At 32.6% G+C, this 25257-nt stretch overlaps 3 non-coding genes across 3 annotated transcripts; all 3 read left to right on the plus strand.

The window, feature by feature from the left end:
• Positions 1–937: 937 nt before the first annotated feature.
• On the plus strand, positions 938–1009 carry TRNAP-AGG (transfer RNA proline (anticodon AGG)). Its single transcript has one exon. It is a non-coding gene; the product is annotated as a tRNA-Pro (tRNA).
• A 5088-nt stretch (positions 1010–6097) lies between these two features.
• TRNAP-AGG (transfer RNA proline (anticodon AGG)) lies at positions 6098–6169 on the plus strand. The gene has a single exon. It is a non-coding gene; the product is annotated as a tRNA-Pro (tRNA).
• A 1217-nt stretch (positions 6170–7386) lies between these two features.
• TRNAP-AGG (transfer RNA proline (anticodon AGG)) lies at positions 7387–7458 on the plus strand. Its single transcript has one exon. It is a non-coding gene; the product is annotated as a tRNA-Pro (tRNA).
• The last annotated feature ends 17799 nt before the right edge of the window (positions 7459–25257 follow it).

Consider the following 25257-nt stretch of genomic DNA (forward strand, 5'->3'; position numbering starts at 1 on the left):
GACTATTAGGAAATATTTTAATTATGCTAATATTTACTCCTTGTACACATTAGTGACTGCTTTAAAATAATATAATTTTCACATAAAATTGGTTAAGATATCAAATAAAACATGCTTACATGATGATTCTATGATTTTCGTTTTGGGCGCGACAGGTCCCTGGTTCAATTCCCTGACAAGCCCTCTCTTTCTTTTTACGGTGCATCTCATGGTTTATATATATCTGATTTTCTCAATTGGCTAAGTCAATAGCATCAACTGAGTTTTGTTTTTGCCATACTCCCAATAGAATTTGTACATACTTATGAATCTTGCATTCATAATTTTATTATTGCCTTTCTTCTCTTTATGCATGATTTACACATAGCTTTTTACAAGTCTTGGGTTTTATCGATCAGACAAGTCCAAACTCTGCAGCCATTTTTATATCTTGTCACTGCACATTCCAAATAAGCACACATAGAAAACTATCGATAGAATCTTACGGAAACATTTTAGTTGTTCTACAAATAAGAGCATACTTATTAAAATTTCAACCGTATTGTGGTATATCAGGAAAACTGCAGGTTCCCTTCTGTCTAGATAGCTTTGAATGTTTTAAAAGAATAGTCTCACTTTGAAACACAAAAAGTTCAAAAATGAAATTGCAAGGTATTCTTTTGCCTTTCTTCTGTGTCTGGAAGCATGATTTGTACATTGCATATGACAAGTCTTTAGCTTCGTCCATGAGAGAAGTCCAAACTCTGTAGGCACTCACAAATCTTGTCCCTGCACTTTTCCTATATGCATACCTTAGAAAACTATCTACTGGACCATAAGGAAATATTTTATTTATTCTACAAATTCATTTTTACATAAATGTATATGGTGTTTTAAAAACAAAAAGCTATTTTCTTAAAATCAATTGAAAAATCCAAAGAAAAATATTCAGGTAGGTGGCTTGTTGGTCTAGGGGTATGATTCTCGCTTAGGGTGTGAGAGGTCCCGGGTTCAAATCCCGGACGAGCCCAAATTTTCAGATTCTTTGAAATGGTTCTATTATCTTATTGTAGTCAATTTCCTGAGTGAATTTCAACCGAATGTTGTTTTTTCAAAACTCTCAAAATAGATTGTATTTACTAATTTGCACAATTGAATTTTGTTTTTTGTCAAACTGCTAAAATTATTTGTAAGTACTTATCTGCACACAGCATGTGACATGTCTTGGGTTTTGTCCATCAGAAAAACTCTGCTGGGCATCATAAAACTTTGCACAGCAATTTTCAAGCAAGTATACTTAGAAAATTATTGACTATTAGGAAATATTTTATTTATGCTAATATTTCCTCCTTGTACACATTAGTGACTGCTTTAAAATAATATAATTTTCACATAAAATTGGTTAAGATATCAAATAAAACATGCTTACATGATGAATCTATGATTTTCGTTTTGGGCGCGACAGGTCCCTGGTTCAATTCCCTGACGAGCCCTCTCTTTCTTTTTACGGTGCATCTCATGGTTTATATATATCTGATTTTCTCAATTGGCTAAGTCAATAGCATCAACTGAGTTTTGTTTTTGCCATACTCCCAATAGAATTTGTACATACTTATGAATCTTGCATTCATAATTTTATTATTGCCTTTCTTCTCTTTATGCATGATTTACACATAGCTTTTTACAAGTCTTGGGTTTTATCGATCAGACAAGTCCAAACTCTGCAGCCATTTTTATATCTTGTCACTGCACATTCCAAATAAGCACACATAGAAAACTATCGATAGAATCTTACGGAAACATTTTAGTTGTTCTACAAATAAGAGCATACTTATTAAAATTTCAACCATATTGTGGTATATCAGGAAAACTGCAGGTTCCCTTCTGTCTAGATAGCTTTGAATGTTTTAAAAGAATAGTCTCACTTTGAAACACAAAAAGTTCAAAAATGAAATTGCAAGGTATTATTTTGCCTTTCTTCTGTGTCTGGAAGCATGATTTGTACATTGCATATGACAAGTCTTTAGCTTCGTCCATGAGAGAAGTCCAAACTCTGTAGGCACTCACAAATCTTGTCCCTGCACTTTTCCTATATGCATACCTTAGAAAACTATCTACTGGACCATAAGGAAATATTTTATTTATTCTACAAATTCATTTTTACATAAATGTATATGGTGTTTTAAAAACAAAAAGCTATTTTCTTAAAATCAATTGAAAAATCCAAAGAAAAATCTTTAGGTAGGTGGCTCGTTGGTCAAGGGGTATGATTCTCGCTTAGGGTGCGAGAGGTCCTGTGTTCAAATCCCAGACAAGCCCAAATTTTCAGATTCTTTGAAATGGTTCCATTATCTTATTGTAGTCAATTTCCTGAGTGAATTTCAACTGAATGTTGTTTTTTCAAAACTCTCAAAATAGATTGTATTTACTAATTTGCACAATTGAATTTTGTTTTTTGTCAAACTGCTAAAATTATTTGTAAGTACTTATCTGCACACAGCATGTGACATGTCTTGGGTTTTGTCCATCAGAAAAACACTGCTGGGCATCATAAAACTTTGCACAGCAATTTTCAAGCAAGTATACTTAGAAAATTATTGACTATTAGGAAATATTTTATTTATGCTAATATTTCCTCCTTGTACACATTAGTGACTGCTTTAAAATAATATAATTTTCACATAAAATTGGTTAAGATATCAAATAAAACATGCTTACATGATGATTCTATGATTTTCGTTTTGGGCGCGACAGGTCCCTGGTTCAATTCCCTGACGAGCCCTCTCTTTCTTTTTACGGTGCATCTCATGGTTTATATATATATCTGATTTTCTCAATTGGCTAAGTCAATAGCATCAACTGAGTTTTGTTTTTGCCATACTCCCAATAGAATTTGTACATACTTATGAATCTTGCATTCATAATTTTATTATTGCCTTTCTTCTCTTTATGCATGATTTACACATAGCTTTTTACAAGTCTTGGGTTTTATCGATCAGACAAGTCCAAACTCTGCAGCCATTTTTATATCTTGTCACTGCACTTTCCAAATAAGCACACATAGAAAACTATCGATAGAATCTTACGGAAACATTTTAGTTGTTCTACAAATAAGAGCATACTTATTAAAATTTCAACCGTATTGTGGTATATCAGGAAAACTGCAGGTTCCCTTCTGTCTAGATAGCTTTGAATGTTTTAAAAGAATAGTCTCACTTTGAAACACAAAAAGTTCAAAAATGAAATTGCAAGGTATTCTTTTGCCTTTCTTCTGTGTCTGGAAGCATGATTTGTACATTGCATATGACAAGTCTTTAGCTTCGTCCATGAGAGAAGTCCAAACTCTGTAGGCACTCACAAATCTTGTCCCTGCACTTTTCCTATATGCATACCTTAGAAAACTATCTACTGGACCATAAGGAAATATTTTATTAATTCTACAAATTAATTTTTACATAAATGTATATGGTGTTTTAAAAACAAAAAGCTATTTTCTTAAAATCAATTGAAAAATCCAAAGAAAAATCTTCAGGTAGGTGGCTCGTTGGTCAAGGGGTATGATTCTCGCTTAGGGTGCGAGAGGTCCTGGGTTCAAATCCCAGACAAGCCCAAATTTTCAGATTCTTTGAAATGGTTCCATTATCTTATTGTAGTCAATTTCCTGAGTGAATTTCAACTGAATGTTGTTTTTTCAAAACTCTCAAAATAGATTGTATTTACTAATTTGCACAATTGAATTTTGTTTTTTGTCAAACTGCTAAAATTATTTGTAAGTACTTATCTGCACACAGCATGTGACAAGTCTTGGGTTTTGTCCATCAGAAAAACTCTGCTGGGCATCATAAAACTTTGCACAGCAATTTTCAAGCAAGTATACTTAGAAAATTATTGACTATTAGGAAATATTTTAATTATGCTAATATTTACTCCTTGTACACATTAGTGACTGCTTTAAAATAATATAATTTTCACATAAAATTGGTTAAGATATCAAATAAAACATGCTTACATGATGATTCTATGATTTTCGTTTTGGGCGTGACAGGTCCCTGGTTCAATTCCCTGACGAGCCCTCTCTTTCTTTTTACGGTGCATCTCATGGTTTATATATATATCTGATTTTCTCAATTGGCTAAGTCAATAGCATCAACTGAGTTTTGTTTTTGCCATACTCCCAATAGAATTTGTACATACTTATGAATCTTGCATTCATAATTTTATTATTGCCTTTCTTCTCTTTATGCATGATTTACACATAGCTTTTTACAAGTCTTGGGTTTTATCGATCAGACAAGTCCAAACTCTGCAGCCATTTTTATATCTTGTCACTGCACATTCCAAATAAGCACACATAGAAAACTATCGATAGAATCTTACGGAAACATTTTAGTTGTTCTACAAATAAGAGCATACTTATTAAAATTTCAACCGTATTGTGGTATATCAGGAAAACTGCAGGTTCCCTTCTGTCTAGATAGCTTTGAATGTTTTAAAAGAATAGTCTCACTTTGAAACACAAAAAGTTCAAAAATGAAATTGCAAGGTATTCTTTTGCCTTTCTTCTGTGTCTGGAAGCATGATTTGTACATTGCATATGACAAGTCTTTAGCTTCGTCCATGAGAGAAGTCCAAACTCTGTAGGCACTCACAAATCTTGTCCCTGCACTTTTCCTATATGCATACCTTAGAAAACTATCTACTGGACCATAAGGAAATATTTTATTAATTCTACAAATTAATTTTTACATAAATGTATATGGTGTTTTAAAAACAAAAAGCTATTTTCTTAAAATCAATTGAAAAATCCAAAGAAAAATCTTCAGGTAGGTGGCTCGTTGGTCAAGGGGTATGATTCTCGCTTAGGGTGCGAGAGGTCCTGGGTTCAAATCCCAGACAAGCCCAAATTTTCAGATTCTTTGAAATGGTTCCATTATCTTATTGTAGTCAATTTCCTGAGTGAATTTCAACTGAATGTTGTTTTTTCAAAACTCTCAAAATAGATTGTATTTACTAATTTGCACAATTGAATTTTGTTTTTTGTCAAACTGCTAAAATTATTTGTAAGTACTTATCTGCACACAGCATGTGACAAGTCTTGGGTTTTGTCCATCAGAAAAACTCTGCTGGGCATCATAAAACTTTGCACAGCAATTTTCAAGCAAGTATACTTAGAAAATTATTGACTATTAGGAAATATTTTAATTATGCTAATATTTACTCCTTGTACACATTAGTGACTGCTTTAAAATAATATAATTTTCACATAAAATTGGTTAAGATATCAAATAAAACATGCTTACATGATGATTCTATGATTTTCGTTTTGGGCGCGACAGGTCCCTGGTTCAATTCCCTGACAAGCCCTCTCTTTCTTTTTACGGTGCATCTCATGGTTTATATATATCTGATTTTCTCAATTGGCTAAGTCAATAGCATCAACTGAGTTTTGTTTTTGCCATACTCCCAATAGAATTTGTACATACTTATGAATCTTGCATTCATAATTTTATTATTGCCTTTCTTCTCTTTATGCATGATTTACACATAGCTTTTTACAAGTCTTGGGTTTTATCGATCAGACAAGTCCAAACTCTGCAGCCATTTTTATATCTTGTCACTGCACTTTCCAAATAAGCACACATAGAAAACTATCGATAGAATCTTACGGAAACATTTTAGTTGTTCTACAAATAAGAGCATACTTATTAAAATTTCAACCGTATTGTGGTATATCAGGAAAACTGCAGGTTCCCTTCTGTCTAGATAGCTTTGAATGTTTTAAAAGAATAGTCTCACTTTGAAACACAAAAAGTTCAAAAATGAAATTGCAAGGTATTCTTTTGCCTTTCTTCTGTGTCTGGAAGCATGATTTGTACATTGCATATGACAAGTCTTTAGCTTCGTCCATGAGAGAAGTCCAAACTCTGTAGGCACTCACAAATTTTGTCCCTGCACTTTTCCTATATGCATACCTTAGAAAACTATCTACTGGACCATAAGGAAATATTTTATTAATTCTACAAATTAATTTTTACATAAATGTATATGGTGTTTTAAAAACAAAAAGCTATTTTCTTAAAATCAATTGAAAAATCCAAAGAAAAATCTTCAGGTAGGTGGCTCGTTGGTCAAGGGGTATGATTCTCGCTTAGGGTGCGAGAGGTCCTGGGTTCAAATCCCAGACAAGCCTAAATTTTCAGATTCTTTGAAATGGTTCCATTATCTTATTGTAGTCAATTTCCTGAGTGAATTTCAACTGAATGTTGTTTTTTCAAAACTCTCAAAATAGATTGTATTTACTAATTTGCACAATTGAATTTTGTTTTTTGTCAAACTGCTAAAATTATTTGTAAGTACTTATCTGCACACAGCATGTGACAAGTCTTGGGTTTTGTCCATCAGAAAAACTCTGCTGGGCATCATAAAACTTTGCACAGCAATTTTCAAGCAAGTATACTTAGAAAATTATTGACTATTAGGAAATATTTTAATTATGCTAATATTTACTCCTTGTACACATTAGTGACTGCTTTAAAATAATATAATTTTCACATAAAATTGGTTAAGATATCAAATAAAACATGCTTACATGATGATTCTATGATTTTCGTTTTGGGCGCGACAGGTCCCTGGTTCAATTCCCTGACAAGCCCTCTCTTTCTTTTTACGGTGCATCTCATGGTTTATATATATCTGATTTTCTCAATTGGCTAAGTCAATAGCATCAACTGAGTTTTGTTTTTGCCATACTCCCAATAGAATTTGTACATACTTATGAATCTTGCATTCATAATTTTATTATTGCCTTTCTTCTCTTTATGCATGATTTACACATAGCTTTTTACAAGTCTTGGGTTTTATCGATCAGACAAGTCCAAACTCTGCAGCCATTTTTATATCTTGTCACTGCACTTTCCAAATAAGCACACATAGAAAACTATCGATAGAATCTTACGGAAACATTTTAGTTGTTCTACAAATAAGAGCATACTTATTAAAATTTCAACCGTATTGTGGTATATCAGGAAAACTGCAGGTTCCCTTCTGTCTAGATAGCTTTGAATGTTTTAAAAGAATAGTCTCACTTTGAAACACAAAAAGTTCAAAAATGAAATTGCAAGGTATTCTTTTGCCTTTCTTCTGTGTCTGGAAGCATGATTTGTACATTGCATATGACAAGTCTTTAGCTTCGTCCATGAGAGAAGTCCAAACTCTGTAGGCACTCACAAATTTTGTCCCTGCACTTTTCCTATATGCATACCTTAGAAAACTATCTACTGGACCATAAGGAAATATTTTATTAATTCTACAAATTAATTTTTACATAAATGTATATGGTGTTTTAAAAACAAAAAGCTATTTTCTTAAAATCAATTGAAAAATCCAAAGAAAAATCTTCAGGTAGGTGGCTCGTTGGTCAAGGGGTATGATTCTCGCTTAGGGTGCGAGAGGTCCTGGGTTCAAATCCCAGACAAGCCTAAATTTTCAGATTCTTTGAAATGGTTCCATTATCTTATTGTAGTCAATTTCCTGAGTGAATTTCAACTGAATGTTGTTTTTTCAAAACTCTCAAAATAGATTGTATTTACTAATTTGCACAATTGAATTTTGTTTTTTGTCAAACTGCTAAAATTATTTGTAAGTACTTATCTGCACACAGCATGTGACAAGTCTTGGGTTTTGTCCATCAGAAAAACTCTGCTGGGCATCATAAAACTTTGCACAGCAATTTTCAAGCAAGTATACTTAGAAAATTATTGACTATTAGGAAATATTTTAATTATGCTAATATTTACTCCTTGTACACATTAGTGACTGCTTTAAAATAATATAATTTTCACATAAAATTGGTTAAGATATCAAATAAAACATGCTTACATGATGATTCTATGATTTTCGTTTTGGGCGCGACAGGTCCCTGGTTCAATTCCCTGACAAGCCCTCTCTTTCTTTTTACGGTGCATCTCATGGTTTATATATATCTGATTTTCTCAATTGGCTAAGTCAATAGCATCAACTGAGTTTTGTTTTTGCCATACTCCCAATAGAATTTGTACATACTTATGAATCTTGCATTCATAATTTTATTATTGCCTTTCTTCTCTTTATGCATGATTTACACATAGCTTTTTACAAGTCTTGGGTTTTATCGATCAGACAAGTCCAAACTCTGCAGCCATTTTTATATCTTGTCACTGCACATTCCAAATAAGCACACATAGAAAACTATCGATAGAATCTTACGGAAACATTTTAGTTGTTCTACAAATAAGAGCATACTTATTAAAATTTCAACCGTATTGTGGTATATCAGGAAAACTGCAGGTTCCCTTCTGTCTAGATAGCTTTGAATGTTTTAAAAGAATAGTCTCACTTTGAAACACAAAAAGTTCAAAAATGAAATTGCAAGGTATTCTTTTGCCTTTCTTCTGTGTCTGGAAGCATGATTTGTACATTGCATATGACAAGTCTTTAGCTTCGTCCATGAGAGAAGTCCAAACTCTGTAGGCACTCACAAATCTTGTCCCTGCACTTTTCCTATATGCATACCTTAGAAAACTATCTACTGGACCATAAGGAAATATTTTATTTATTCTACAAATTCATTTTTACATAAATGTATATGGTGTTTTAAAAACAAAAAGCTATTTTCTTAAAATCAATTGGAAAAATCCAAAGAAAAATCTTTAGGTAGGTGGCTCGTTGGTCAAGGGGTATGATTCTCGCTTAGGGTGCGAGAGGTCCTGGGTTCAAATCCCAGACAAGCCCAAATTTTCAGATTCTTTGAAATGGTTCCATTATCTTATTGTAGTCAATTTCCTGAGTGAATTTCAACTGAATGTTGTTTTTTCAAAACTCTCAAAATAGATTGTATTTACTAATTTGCACAATTGAATTTTGTTTTTTGTCAAACTGCTAAAATTATTTGTAAGTACTTATCTGTACACAGCATGTGACATGTCTTGGGTTTTGTCCATCAGAAAAACTCTGCTGGGCATCATAAAACTTTGCACAGCAATTTTCTAGCAAGTATACTTAGAAAATTATTGACTATTAGGAAATATTTTATTTATGCTAATATTTCCTCCTTGTACACATTAGTGACTGCTTTAAAATAATATAATTTTCACATAAAATTGGTTAAGATATCAAATAAAACATGCTTACATTATGATTCTATGATTTTCGTTTTGGGCGCGACAGGTCCCTGGTTCAATTCCCTGATGAGCCCTCTCTTTCGTTTTACGGTGCATCTCATGGTTTATATATATCTGATTTTCTCAATTGGCTAAGTCAATAGCATCAACTGAGTTTTGTTTTTGCCATACTCCCAATAGAATTTGTACATACTTATGAATCTTGCATTCATAATTTTATTATTGCCTTTCTTCTCTTTATGCATGATTTACACATAGCTTTTTACAAGTCTTGGGTTTTATCGATCAGACAAGTCCAAACTCTGCAGCCATTTTTATATCTTGTCACTGCACTTTCCAAATAAGCACACATAGAAAACTATCGATAGAATCTTACGGAAACATTTTAGTTTTTCTACAAATAAGAGCATACTTATTAAAATTTCAACCGTATTGTGGTATATCAGGAAAACTGCAGGTTCCCTTCTGTCTAGATAGCTTTGAATGTTTTAAAAGAATAGTCTCACTTTGAAACACAAAAAGTTCAAAAATGAAATTGCAAGGTATTCTTTTGCCTTTCTTCTGTGTCTGGAAGCATGATTTGTACATTGCATATGACAAGTCTTTAGCTTCGTCCATGAGAGAAGTCCAAACTCTGTAGGCACTCACAAATCTTGTCCCTGCACTTTTCCTATATGCATACCTTAGAAAACTATCTACTGGACCATAAGGAAATATTTTATTAATTCTACAAATTAATTTTTACATAAATGTATATGGTGTTTTAAAAACAAAAAGCTATTTTCTTAAAATCAATTGAAAAATCCAAAGAAAAATCTTCAGGTAGGTGGCTCGTTGGTCAAGGGGTATGATTCTCGCTTAGGGTGCGAGAGGTCCTGGGTTCAAATACCAGACAAGCCCAAATTTTCAGATTCTTTGAAATGGTTCCATTATCTTATTGTAGTCAATTTCCTGAGTGAATTTCAACTGAATGTTGTTTTTTCAAAACTCTCAAAATAGATTGTATTTACTAATTTGCACAATTGAATTTTGTTTTTTGTCAAACTGCTAAAATTATTTGTAAGTACTTATCTGCACACAGCATGTGACAAGTCTTGGGTTTTGTCCATCAGAAAAACTCTGCTGGGCATCATAAAACTTTGCACAGCAATTTTCAAGCAAGTATACTTAGAAAATTATTGACTATTAGGAAATATTTTAATTATGCTAATATTTACTCCTTGTACACATTAGTGACTGCTTTAAAATAATATAATTTTCACATAAAATTGGTTAAGATATCAAATAAAACATGCTTACATGATGATTCTATGATTTTTGTTTTGGGCGCGACAGGTCCCTGGTTCAATTCCCTGACAAGCCCTCTCTTTCTTTTTACGGTGCATCTCATGGTTTATATATATCTGATTTTCTCAATTGGCTAAGTCAATAGCATCAACTGAGTTTTGTTTTTGCCATACTCCCAATAGAATTTGTACATACTTATGAATCTTGCATTCATAATTTTATTATTGCCTTTCTTCTCTTTATGCATGATTTACACATAGCTTTTTACAAGTCTTGGGTTTTATCGATCAGACAAGTCCAAACTCTGCAGCCATTTTTATATCTTGTCACTGCACATTCCAAATAAGCACACATAGAAAACTATCGATAGAATCTTACGGAAACATTTTAGTTGTTCTACAAATAAGAGCATACTTATTAAAATTTCAACCATATTGTGGTATATCAGGAAAACTGCAGGTTCCCTTCTGTCTAGATAGCTTTGAATGTTTTAAAAGAATAGTCTCACTTTGAAACACAAAAAGTTCAAAAATGAAATTGCAAGGTATTCTTTTGCCTTTCTTCTGTGTCTGGAAGCATGATTTGTACATTGCATATGACAAGTCTTTAGCTTCGTCCATGAGAGAAGTCCAAACTCTGTAGGCACTCACAAATCTTGTCCCTGCACTTTTCCTATATGCATACCTTAGAAAACTATCTACTGGACCATAAGGAAATATTTTATTTATTCTACAAATTCATTTTTACATAAATGTATATGGTGTTTTAAAAACAAAAAGCTATTTTCTTAAAATCAATTGGAAAAATCCAAAGAAAAATCTTTAGGTAGGTGGCTCGTTGGTCAAGGGGTATGATTCTCGCTTAGGGTGCGAGAGGTCCTGGGTTCAAATCCCAGACAAGCCCAAATTTTCAGATTCTTTGAAATGGTTCCATTATCTTATTGTAGTCAATTTCCTGAGTGAATTTCAACTGAATGTTGTTTTTTCAAAACTCTCAAAATAGATTGTATTTACTAATTTGCACAATTGAATTTTGTTTTTTGTCAAACTGCTAAAATTATTTGTAAGTACTTATCTGCACACAGCATGTGACATGTCTTGGGTTTTGTCCATCAGAAAAACTCTGCTGGGCATCATAAAACTTTGCACAGCAATTTTCAAGCAAGTATACTTAGAAAATTATTGACTATTAGGAAATATTTTATTTATGCTAATATTTCCTCCTTGTACACATTAGTGACTGCTTTAAAATAATATAATTTTCACATAAAATTGGTTAAGATATCAAATAAAACATGCTTACATTATGATTCTATGATTTTCGTTTTGGGCGCGACAGGTCCCTGGTTCAATTCCCTGACAAGCCCTCTCTTTCTTTTTACGGTGCATCTCATGGTTTATATATATCTGATTTTCTCAATTGGCTAAGTCAATAGCATCAACTGAGTTTTGTTTTTGCCATACTCCCAATAGAATTTGTACATACTTATGAATCTTGCATTCATAATTTTATTATTGCCTTTCTTCTCTTTATGCATGATTTACACATAGCTTTTTACAAGTCTTGGGTTTTATCGATCAGACAAGTCCAAACTCTGCAGCCATTTTTATATCTTGTCACTGCACATTCCAAATAAGCACACATAGAAAACTATCGATAGAATCTTACGGAAACATTTTAGTTGTTCTACAAATAAGAGCATACTTATTAAAATTTCAACCATATTGTGGTATATCAGGAAAACTGCAGGTTCCCTTCTGTCTAGATAGCTTTGAATGTTTTAAAAGAATAGTCTCACTTTGAAACACAAAAAGTTCAAAAATGAAATTGCAAGGTATTATTTTGCCTTTCTTCTGTGTCTGGAAGCATGATTTGTACATTGCATATGACAAGTCTTTAGCTTCGTCCATGAGAGAAGTCCAAACTCTGTAGGCACTCACAAATCTTGTCCCTGCACTTTTCCTATATGCATACCTTAGAAAACTATCTACTGGACCATAAGGAAATATTTTATTTATTCTACAAATTCATTTTTACATAAATGTATATGGTGTTTTAAAAACAAAAAGCTATTTTCTTAAAATCAATTGAAAAATCCAAAGAAAAATCTTTAGGTAGGTGGCTCGTTGGTCAAGGGGTATGATTCTCGCTTAGGGTGCGAGAGGTCCTGTGTTCAAATCCCAGACAAGCCCAAATTTTCAGATTCTTTGAAATGGTTCCATTATCTTATTGTAGTCAATTTCCTGAGTGAATTTCAACTGAATGTTGTTTTTTCAAAACTCTCAAAATAGATTGTATTTACTAATTTGCACAATTGAATTTTGTTTTTTGTCAAACTGCTAAAATTATTTGTAAGTACTTATCTGCACACAGCATGTGACATGTCTTGGGTTTTGTCCATCAGAAAAACTCTGCTGGGCATCATAAAACTTTGCACAGCAATTTTCAAGCAAGTATACTTAGAAAATTATTGACTATTAGGAAATATTTTATTTTTGCTAATATTTCCTCCTTGTACACATTAGTGACTGCTTTAAAATAATATAATTTTCACATAAAATTGGTTAAGATATCAAATAAAACATGCTTACATGATGATTCTATGATTTTCGTTTTGGGCGCGACAGGTCCCTGGTTCAATTCCCTGACGAGCCCTCTCTTTCTTTTTACGGTGCATCTCATGGTTTATATATATATCTGATTTTCTCAATTGGCTAAGTCAATAGCATCAACTGAGTTTTGTTTTTGCCATACTCCCAATAGAATTTGTACATACTTATGAATCTTGCATTCATAATTTTATTATTGCCTTTCTTCTCTTTATGCATGATTTACACATAGCTTTTTACAAGTCTTGGGTTTTATCGATCAGACAAGTCCAAACTCTGCAGCCATTTTTATATCTTGTCACTGCACTTTCCAAATAAGCACACATAGAAAACTATCGATAGAATCTTACGGAAACATTTTAGTTGTTCTACAAATAAGAGCATACTTATTAAAATTTCAACCGTATTGTGGTATATCAGGAAAACTGCAGGTTCCCTTCTGTCTAGATAGCTTTGAATGTTTTAAAAGAATAGTCTCACTTTGAAACACAAAAAGTTCAAAAATGAAATTGCAAGGTATTCATTTGCCTTTCTTCTGTGTCTGGAAGCATGATTTGTACATTGCATATGACAAGTCTTTAGCTTCGTCCATGAGAGAAGTCCAAACTCTGTAGGCACTCACAAATCTTGTCCCTGCACTTTTCCTATATGCATACCTTAGAAAACTATCTACTGGACCATAAGGAAATATTTTATTTATTCTACAAATTCATTTTTACATAAATGTATATGGTGTTTTAAAAACAAAAAGCTATTTTCTTAAAATCAATTGAAAAATCCAAAAGAAAAATATTCAGGTAGGTGGCTCGTTGGTCTAGGGGTATGATTCTCGCTTAGGGTGCGAGAGGTCCTGGGTTCAAATCCCGGACAAACCCAAATTTTCAGATTCTTTGAAATGGTTCTATTATCTTATTGTAGTCAATTTCCTGAGTGAATTTCAACCGAATGTTGTTTTTTCAAAACTCTCAAAATAGATTGTATTTACTAATTTGCACAATTGAATTTTGTTTTTTGTCAAACTGCTAAAATTATTTGTAAGTACTTATCTGCACACAGCATGTGACATGTCTTGGGTTTTGTCCATCAGAAAAACTCTGCTGGGCATCATAAAACTTTGCACAGCAATTTTCAAGCAAGTATACTTAGAAAATTATTGACTATTAGGAAATATTTTATTTATGCTAATATTTCCTCCTTGTACACATTAGTGACTGCTTTAAAATAATATAATTTTCACATAAAATTGGTTAAGATATCAAATAAAACATGCTTACATGATGATTCTATGATTTTCGTTTTGGGCGCGACAGGTCCCTGGTTCAATTCCCTGACGAGCCCTCTCTTTCTTTTTACGGTGCATCTCATGGTTTATATATATCTGATTTTCTCAATTGGCTAAGTCAATAGCATCAACTGAGTTTTGTTTTTGCCATACTCCCAATAGAATTTGTACATACTTATGAATCTTGCATTCATAATTTTATTATTGCCTTTCTTCTCTTTATGCATGATTTACACATAGCTTTTTACAAGTCTTGGGTTTTATCGATCAGACAAGTCCAAACTCTGCAGCCATTTTTATATCTTGTCACTGCACATTCCAAATAAGCACACATAGAAAACTATCGATAGAATCTTACGGAAACATTTTAGTTGTTCTACAAATAAGAGCATACTTATTAAAATTTCAACCATATTGTGGTATATCAGGAAAACTGCAGGTTCCCTTCTGTCTAGATAGCTTTGAATGTTTTAAAAGAATAGTCTCACTTTGAAACACAAAAAGTTCAAAAATGAAATTGCAAGGTATTATTTTGCCTTTCTTCTGTGTCTGGAAGCATGATTTGTACATTGCATATGACAAGTCTTTAGCTTCGTCCATGAGAGAAGTTCAAACTCTGTAGGCACTCACAAATCTTGTCCCTGCACTTTTCCTATATGCATACCTTAGAAAACTATCTACTGGACCATAAGGAAATATTTTATTTATTCTACAAATTCATTTTTACATAAATGTATATGGTGTTTTAAAAACAAAAAGCTATTTTCTTAAAATCAATTGAAAAATCCAAAGAAAAATCTTTAGGTAGGTGGCTCGTTGGTCAAGGGGTATGATTCTCGCTTAGGGTGCGAGAGGTCCTGTGTTCAAATCCCAGACAAGCCCAAATTTTCAGATTCTTTGAAATGGTTCCATTATCTTATTGTAGTCAATTTCCTGAGTGAATTTCAACTGAATGTTGTTTTTTCAAAACTCTCAAAATAGATTGTATTTACTAATTTGCACAATTGAATTTTGTTTTTTGTCAAACTGCTAAAATTATTTGTAAGTACTTATCTGCACACAGCATGTGACATGTCTTGGGTTTTGTCCATCAGAAAAACTCTGCTGGGCATCATAAAACTTTGCACAGCAATTTTCAAGCAAGTATACTTAGAAAATTATTGACTATTAGGAAATATTTTATTTATGCTAATATTTCCTCCTTGTACACATTAGTGACTGCTTTAAAATAATATAATTTTCACATAAAATTGGTTAAGATATCAAATAAAACATGCTTACATGATGATTCTATGATTTTCGTTTTGGGCGCGACAGGTCCCTGGTTCAATTCCCTGACGAGCCCTCTCTTTCTTTTTACGGTGCATCTCATGGTTTATATATATATCTGATTTTCTCAATTGGCTAAGTCAATAGCATCAACTGAGTTTTGTTTTTGCCATACTCCCAATAGAATTTGTACATACTTATGAATCTTGCATTCATAATTTTATTATTGCCTTTCTTCTCTTTATGCATGATTTACACATAGCTTTTTACAAGTCTTGGGTTTTATCGATCAGACAAGTCCAAACTCTGCAGCCATTTTTATATCTTGTCACTGCACTTTCCAAATAAGCACACATAGAAAACTATCGATAGAATCTTACGGAAACATTTTAGTTGTTCTACAAATAAGAGCATACTTATTAAAATTTCAACCGTATTGTGGTATATCAGGAAAACTGCAGGTTCCCTTCTGTCTAGATAGCTTTGAATGTTTTAAAAGAATAGTCTCACTTTGAAACACAAAAAGTTCAAAAATGAAATTGCAAGGTATTCTTTTGCCTTTCTTCTGTGTCTGGAAGCATGATTTGTACATTGCATATGACAAGTCTTTAGCTTCGTCCATGAGAGAAGTCCAAACTCTGTAGGCACTCACAAATCTTGTCCCTGCACTTTTCCTATATGCATACCTTAGAAAACTATCTACTGGACCATAAGGAAATATTTTATTAATTCTACAAATTAATTTTTACATAAATGTATATGGTGTTTTAAAAACAAAAAGCTATTTTCTTAAAATCAATTGAAAAATCCAAAGAAAAATCTTCAGGTAGGTGGCTCGTTGGTCAAGGGGTATGATTCTCGCTTAGGGTGCGAGAGGTCCTGGGTTCAAATCCCAGACAAGCCCAAATTTTCAGATTCTTTGAAATGGTTCCATTATCTTATTGTAGTCAATTTCCTGAGTGAATTTCAACTGAATGTTGTTTTTTCAAAACTCTCAAAATAGATTGTATTTACTAATTTGCACAATTGAATTTTGTTTTTTGTCAAACTGCTAAAATTATTTGTAAGTACTTATCTGCACACAGCATGTGACAAGTCTTGGGTTTTGTCCATCAGAAAAACTCTGCTGGGCATCATAAAACTTTGCACAGCAATTTTCAAGCAAGTATACTTAGAAAATTATTGACTATTAGGAAATATTTTAATTATGCTAATATTTACTCCTTGTACACATTAGTGACTGCTTTAAAATAATATAATTTTCACATAAAATTGGTTAAGATATCAAATAAAACATGCTTACATGATGATTCTATGATTTTCGTTTTGGGCGCGACAGGTCCCTGGTTCAATTCCCTGACAAGCCCTCTCTTTCTTTTTACAGTGCATCTCATGGTTTATATATATCTGATTTTCTCAATTGGCTAAGTCAATAGCATCAACTGAGTTTTGTTTTTGCCATACTCCCAATAGAATTTGTACATACTTATGAATCTTGCATTCATAATTTTATTATTGCCTTTCTTCTCTTTATGCATGATTTACACATAGCTTTTTACAAGTCTTGGGTTTTATCGATCAGACAAGTCCAAACTCTGCAGCCATTTTTATATCTTGTCACTGCACATTCCAAATAAGCACACATAGAAAACTATCGATAGAATCTTACGGAAACATTTTAGTTGTTCTACAAATAAGAGCATACTTATTAAAATTTCAACCATATTGTGGTATCTGAGGAAAACTGCAGGTTCCCTTCTGTCTAGATAGCTTTGAATGTTTTAAAAGAATAGTCTCACTTTGAAACACAAAAAGTTCAAAAATGAAATTGCAAGGTATTATTTTGCCTTTCTTCTGTGTCTGGAAGCATGATTTGTACATTGCATATGACAAGTCTTTAGCTTCGTCCATGAGAGAAGTCCAAACTCTGTAGGCACTCACAAATCTTGTCCCTGCACTTTTCCTATATGCATACCTTAGAAAACTATCTACTGGACCATAAGGAAATATTTTATTTATTCTACAAATTCATTTTTACATAAATGTATATGGTGTTTTAAAAACAAAAAGCTATTTTCTTAAAATCAATTGAAAAATCCAAAGAAAAATCTTTAGGTAGGTGGCTCGTTGGTCAAGGGGTATGATTCTCGCTTAGGGTGCGAGAGGTCCTGGGTTCAAATCCCAGACAAGCCCAAATTTTCAGATTCTTTGAAATGGTTCCATTATCTTATTGTAGTCAATTTTCTGAGTGAATTTCAACTGAATGTTGTTTTTTCAAAACTCTCAAAATAGATTGTATTTACTAATTTGCACAATTGAATTTTGTTTTTTGTCAAACTGCTAAAATTATTTGTAAGTACTTATCTGCACACAGCATGTGACATGTCTTGGGTTTTGTCCATCAGAAAAACTCTGCTGGGCATCATAAAACTTTGCACAGCAATTTTCAAGCAAGTATACTTAGAAAATTATTGACTATTAGGAAATATTTTATTTATGCTAATATTTCCTCCTTGTACACATTAGTGACTGCTTTAAAATAATATAATTTTCACATAAAATTGGTTAAGATATCAAATAAAACATGCTTACATGATGATTCTATGATTTTCGTTTTGGGCGTGACAGGTCCCTGGTTCAATTCCCTGACGAGCCCTCTCTTTCTTTTTACGGTGCATCTCATGGTTTATATATATATCTGATTTTCTCAATTGGCTAAGTCAATAGCATCAACTGAGTTTTGTTTTTGCCATACTCCCAATAGAATTTGTACATACTTATGAATCTTGCATTCATAATTTTATTATTGCCTTTCTTCTCTTTATGCATGATTTACACATAGCTTTTTACAAGTCTTGGGTTTTATCGATCAGACAAGTCCAAACTCTGCAGCCATTTTTATATCTTGTCACTGCACATTCCAAATAAGCACACATAGAAAACTATCGATAGAATCTTACGGAAACATTTTAGTTGTTCTACAAATAAGAGCATACTTATTAAAATTTCAACCGTATTGTGGTATATCAGGAAAACTGCAGGTTCCCTTCTGTCTAGATAGCTTTGAATGTTTTAAAAGAATAGTCTCACTTTGAAACACAAAAAGTTCAAAAATGAAATTGCAAGGTATTATTTTGCCTTTCTTCTGTGTCTGGAAGCATGATTTGTACATTGCATATGACAAGTCTTTAGCTTCGTCCATGAGAGAAGTCCAAACTCTGTAGGCACTCACAAATCTTGTCCCTGCACTTTTCCTATATGCATACCTTAGAAAACTATCTACTGGACCATAAGGAAATATTTTATTTATTCTACAAATTCATTTTTACATAAATGTATATGGTGTTTTAAAAACAAAAAGCTATTTTCTTAAAATCAATTGAAAAATCCAAAGAAAAATCTTTAGGTAGTTGGCTCGTTGGTCAAGGGGTATGATTCTCGCTTAGGGTGCGAGAGGTCCTGTGTTCAAATCCCAGACAAGCCCAAATTTTCAGATTCTTTGAAATGGTTCCATTATCTTATTGTAGTCAATTTCCTGAGTGAATTTCAACTGAATGTTGTTTTTTCAAAACTCTCAAAATAGATTGTATTTACTAATTTGCACAATTGAATTTTGTTTTTTGTCAAACTGCTAAAATTATTTGTAAGTACTTATCTGCACACAGCATGTGACATGTCTTGGGTTTTGTCCATCAGAAAAACTCTGCTGGGCATCATAAAACTTTGCACAGCAATTTTCAAGCAAGTATACTTAGAAAATTATTGACTATTAGGAAATATTTTATTTATGCTAATATTTCCTCCTTGTACACATTAGTGACTGCTATAAAATAATATAATTTTCACATAAAATTGGTTAGGATATCAAATAAAACATGCTTACATGATGATTCTATGATTTTCGTTTTGGGCGCGACAGGTCCCTGGTTCAATTCCCTGACGAGCCCTCTCTTTCTTTTTACGGTGCATCTCATGGTTTATATATATATCTGATTTTCTCAATTGGCTAAGTCAATAGCATCAACTGAGTTTTGTTTTTGCCATACTCCCAATAGAATTTGTACATACTTATGAATCTTGCATTCATAATTTTATTATTGCCTTTCTTCTCTTTATGCATGATTTACACATAGCTTTTTACAAGTCTTGGGTTTTATCGATCAGACAAGTCCAAACTCTGCAGCCATTTTTATATCTTGTCACTGCACATTCCAAATAAGCACACATAGAAAACTATCGATAGAATCTTACGGAAACATTTTAGTTGTTCTACAAATAAGAGCATACTTATTAAAATTTCAACCATATTGTGGTATCTGAGGAAAACTGCAGGTTCCCTTCTGTCTAGATAGCTTTGAATGTTTTAAAAGAATAGTCTCACTTTGAAACACAAAAAGTTCAAAAATGAAATTGCAAGGTATTATTTTGCCTTTCTTCTGTGTCTGGAAGCATGATTTGTACATTGCATATGACAAGTCTTTAGCTTCGTCCATGAGAGAAGTCCAAACTCTGTAGGCACTCACAAATCTTGTCCCTGCACTTTTCCTATATGCATACCTTAGAAAACTATCTACTGGACCATAAGGAAATATTTTATTTATTCTACAAATTCATTTTTACATAAATGTATATGGTGTTTTAAAAACAAAAAGCTATTTTCTTAAAATCAATTGAAAAATCCAAAGAAAAATCTTTAGGTAGGTGGCTCGTTGGTCAAGGGGTATGATTCTCGCTTAGGGTGCGAGAGGTCCTGGGTTCAAATCCCAGACAAGCCCAAATTTTCAGATTCTTTGAAATGGTTCCATTATCTTATTGTAGTCAATTTTCTGAGTGAATTTCAACTGAATGTTGTTTTTTCAAAACTCTCAAAATAGATTGTATTTACTAATTTGCACAATTGAATTTTGTTTTTTGTCAAACTGCTAAAATTATTTGTAAGTACTTATCTGCACACAGCATGTGACATGTCTTGGGTTTTGTCCATCAGAAAAACTCTGCTGGGCATCATAAAACTTTGCACAGCAATTTTCAAGCAAGTATACTTAGAAAATTATTGACTATTAGGAAATATTTTATTTATGCTAATATTTCCTCCTTGTACACATTAGTGACTGCTTTAAAATAATATAATTTTCACATAAAATTGGTTAAGATATCAAATAAAACATGCTTACATGATGATTCTATGATTTTCGTTTTGGGCGTGACAGGTCCCTGGTTCAATTCCCTGACGAGCCCTCTCTTTCTTTTTACGGTGCATCTCATGGTTTATATATATATCTGATTTTCTCAATTGGCTAAGTCAATAGCATCAACTGAGTTTTGTTTTTGCCATACTCCCAATAGAATTTGTACATACTTATGAATCTTGCATTCATAATTTTATTATTGCCTTTCTTCTCTTTATGCATGATTTACACATAGCTTTTTACAAGTCTTGGGTTTTATCGATCAGACAAGTCCAAACTCTGCAGCCATTTTTATATCTTGTCACTGCACATTCCAAATAAGCACACATAGAAAACTATCGATAGAATCTTACGGAAACATTTTAGTTGTTCTACAAATAAGAGCATACTTATTAAAATTTCAACCGTATTGTGGTATATCAGGAAAACTGCAGGTTCCCTTCTGTCTAGATAGCTTTGAATGTTTTAAAAGAATAGTCTCACTTTGAAACACAAAAAGTTCAAAAATGAAATTGCAAGGTATTATTTTGCCTTTCTTCTGTGTCTGGAAGCATGATTTGTACATTGCATATGACAAGTCTTTAGCTTCGTCCATGAGAGAAGTCCAAACTCTGAAGGCACTCACAAATCTTGTCCCTGCACTTTTCCTATATGCATACCTTAGAAAACTATCTACTGGACCATAAGGAAATATTTTATTTATTCTACAAATTCATTTTTACATAAATGTATATGGTGTTTTAAAAACAAAAAGCTATTTTCTTAAAATCAATTGAAAAATCCAAAGAAAAATCTTTAGGTAGGTGGCTCGTTGGTCAAGGGGTATGATTCTCGCTTAGGGTGCGAGAGGTCCTGTGTTCAAATCCCAGACAAGCCCAAATTTTCAGATTCTTTGAAATGGTTCCATTATCTTATTGTAGTCAATTTCCTGAGTGAATTTCAACTGAATGTTGTTTTTTCAAAACTCTCAAAATAGATTGTATTTACTAATTTGCACAATTGAATTTTGTTTTTTGTCAAACTGCTAAAATTATTTGTAAGTACTTATCTGCACACAGCATGTGACATGTCTTGGGTTTTGTCCATCAGAAAAACTCTGCTGGGCATCATAAAACTTTGCACAGCAATTTTCAAGCAAGTATACTTAGAAAATTATTGACTATTAGGAAATATTTTATTTATGCTAATATTTCCTCCTTGTACACATTAGTGACTGCTTTAAAATAATATAATTTTCACATAAAATTGGTTAAGATATCAAATAAAACATGCTTACATGATGATTCTATGATTTTCGTTTTGGGCGCGACAGGTCCCTGGTTCAATTCCCTGACGAGCCCTCTCTTTCTTTTTACGGTGCATCTCATGGTTTATATATATATCTGATTTTCTCAATTGGCTAAGTCAATAGCATCAACTGAGTTTTGTTTTTGCCATACTCCCAATAGAATTTGTACATACTTATGAATCTTGCATTCATAATTTTATTATTGCCTTTCTTCTCTTTATGCATGATTTACACATAGCTTTTTACAAGTCTTGGGTTTTATCGATCAGACAAGTCCAAACTCTGCAGCCATTTTTATATCTTGTCACTGCACTTTCCAAATAAGCACACATAGAAAACTATCGATAGAATCTTACGGAAACATTTTAGTTGTTCTACAAATAAGAGCATACTTATTAAAATTTCAACCGTATTGTGGTATATCAGGAAAACTGCAGGTTCCCTTCTGTCTAGATAGCTTTGAATGTTTTAAAAGAATAGTCTCACTTTGAAACACAAAAAGTTCAAAAATGAAATTGCAAGGTATTCATTTGCCTTTCTTCTGTGTCTGGAAGCATGATTTGTACATTGCATATGACAAGTCTTTAGCTTCGTCCATGAGAGAAGTCCAAACTCTGTAGGCACTCACAAATCTTGTCCCTGCACTTTTCCTATATGCATACCTTAGAAAACTATCTACTGGACCATAAGGAAATATTTTATTTATTCTACAAATTCATTTTTACATAAATGTATATGGTGTTTTAAAAACAAAAAGCTATTTTCTTAAAATCAATTGAAAAATCCAAAAGAAAAATATTCAGGTAGGTGGCTCGTTGGTCTAGGGGTATGATTCTCGCTTAGGGTGCGAGAGGTCCTGGGTTCAAATCCCGGACAAACCCAAATTTTCAGATTCTTTGAAATGGTTCTATTATCTTATTGTAGTCAATTTCCTGAGTGAATTTCAACCGAATGTTGTTTTTTCAAAACTCTCAAAATAGATTGTATTTACTAATTTGCACAATTGAATTTTGTTTTTTGTCAAACTGCTAAAATTATTTGTAAGTACTTATCTGCACACAGCATGTGACATGTCTTGGGTTTTGTCCATCAGAAAAACTCTGCTGGGCATCATAAAACTTTGCACAGCAATTTTCAAGCAAGTATACTTAGAAAATTATTGACTATTAGGAAATATTTTATTTATGCTAATATTTCCTCCTTGTACACATTAGTGACTGCTTTAAAATAATATAATTTTCACATAAAATTGGTTAAGATATCAAATAAAACATGCTTACATGATGATTCTATGATTTTCGTTTTGGGCGCGACAGGTCCCTGGTTCAATTCCCTGACGAGCCCTCTCTTTCTTTTTACGGTGCATCTCATGGTTTATATATATCTGATTTTCTCAATTGGCTAAGTCAATAGCATCAACTGAGTTTTGTTTTTGCCATACTCCCAATAGAATTTGTACATACTTATGAATCTTGCATTCATAATTTTATTATTGCCTTTCTTCTCTTTATGCATGATTTACACATAGCTTTTTACAAGTCTTGGGTTTTATCGATCAGACAAGTCCAAACTCTGCAGCCATTTTTATATCTTGTCACTGCACATTCCAAATAAGCACACATAGAAAACTATCGATAGAATCTTACGGAAACATTTTAGTTGTTCTACAAATAAGAGCATACTTATTAAAATTTCAACCATATTGTGGTATATCAGGAAAACTGCAGGTTCCCTTCTGTCTAGATAGCTTTGAATATTTTAAAAGAATAGTCTCACTTTGAAACACAAAAAGTTCAAAAATGAAATTGCAAGGTATTATTTTGCCTTTCTTCTGTGTCTGGAAGCATGATTTGTACATTGCATATGACAAGTCTTTAGCTTCGTCCATGAGAGAAGTCCAAACTCTGTAGGCACTCACAAATCTTGTCCCTGCACTTTTCCTATATGCATACCTTAGAAAACTATCTACTGGACCATAAGGAAATATTTTATTTATTCTACAAATTCATTTTTACATAAATGTATATGGTGTTTTAAAAACAAAAAGCTATTTTCTTAAAATCAATTGAAAAATCCAAAGAAAAATCTTTAGGTAGGTGGATCGTTGGTCAAGGGGTATGATTCTCGCTTAGGGTGCGAGAGGTCCTGTGTTCAAATCCCAGACAAGCCCAAATTTTCAGATTCTTTGAAATGGTTCCATTATCTTATTGTAGTCAATTTCCTGAGTGAATTTCAACTGAATGTTGTTTTTTCAAAACTCTCAAAATAGATTGTATTTACTAATTTGCACAATTGAATTTTGTTTTTTGTCAAACTGCTAAAATTATTTGTAAGTACTTATCTGCACACAGCATGTGACATGTCTTGGGTTTTGTCCATCAGAAAAACTCTGCTGGGCATCATAAAACTTTGCACAGCAATTTTCAAGCAAGTATACTTAGAAAATTATTGACTATTAGGAAATATTTTATTTATGCTAATATTTCCTCCTTGTACACATTAGTGACTGCTTTAAAATAATATAATTTTCACATAAAATTGGTTAAGATATCAAATAAAACATGCTTACATGATGATTCTATGATTTTCGTTTTGGGCGCGACAGGTCCCTGGTTCAATTCCCTGACGAGCCCTCTCTTTCTTTTTACGGTGCATCTCATGGTTTATATATATATCTGATTTTCTCAATTGGCTAAGTCAATAGCATCAACTGAGTTTTGTTTTTGCCATACTCCCAATAGAATTTGTACATACTTATGAATCTTGCATTCATAATTTTATTATTGCCTTTCTTCTCTTTATGCATGATTTACACATAGCTTTTTACAAGTCTTGGGTTTTATCGATCAGACAAGTCCAAACTCTGCAGCCATTTTTATATCTTGTCACTGCACTTTCCAAATAAGCACACATAGAAAACTATCGATAGAATCTTACGGAAACATTTTAGTTGTTCTACAAATAAGAGCATACTTATTAAAATTTCAACCGTATTGTGGTATATCAGGAAAACTGCAGGTTCCCTTCTGTCTAGATAGCTTTGAATGTTTTAAAAGAATAGTCTCACTTTGAAACACAAAAAGTTCAAAAATGAAATTGCAAGGTATTCATTTGCCTTTCTTCTGTGTCTGGAAGCATGATTTGTACATTGCATATGACAAGTCTTTAGCTTCGTCCATGAGAGAAGTCCAAACTC

The sequence above is a fragment of the Taudactylus pleione genome, unplaced genomic scaffold (genome assembly GCF_031769625.1).
Source record: "Taudactylus pleione unplaced genomic scaffold, aTauple2 ptg000317l, whole genome shotgun sequence".
NCBI lineage: Eukaryota > Metazoa > Chordata > Amphibia > Anura > Myobatrachidae > Taudactylus > Taudactylus pleione.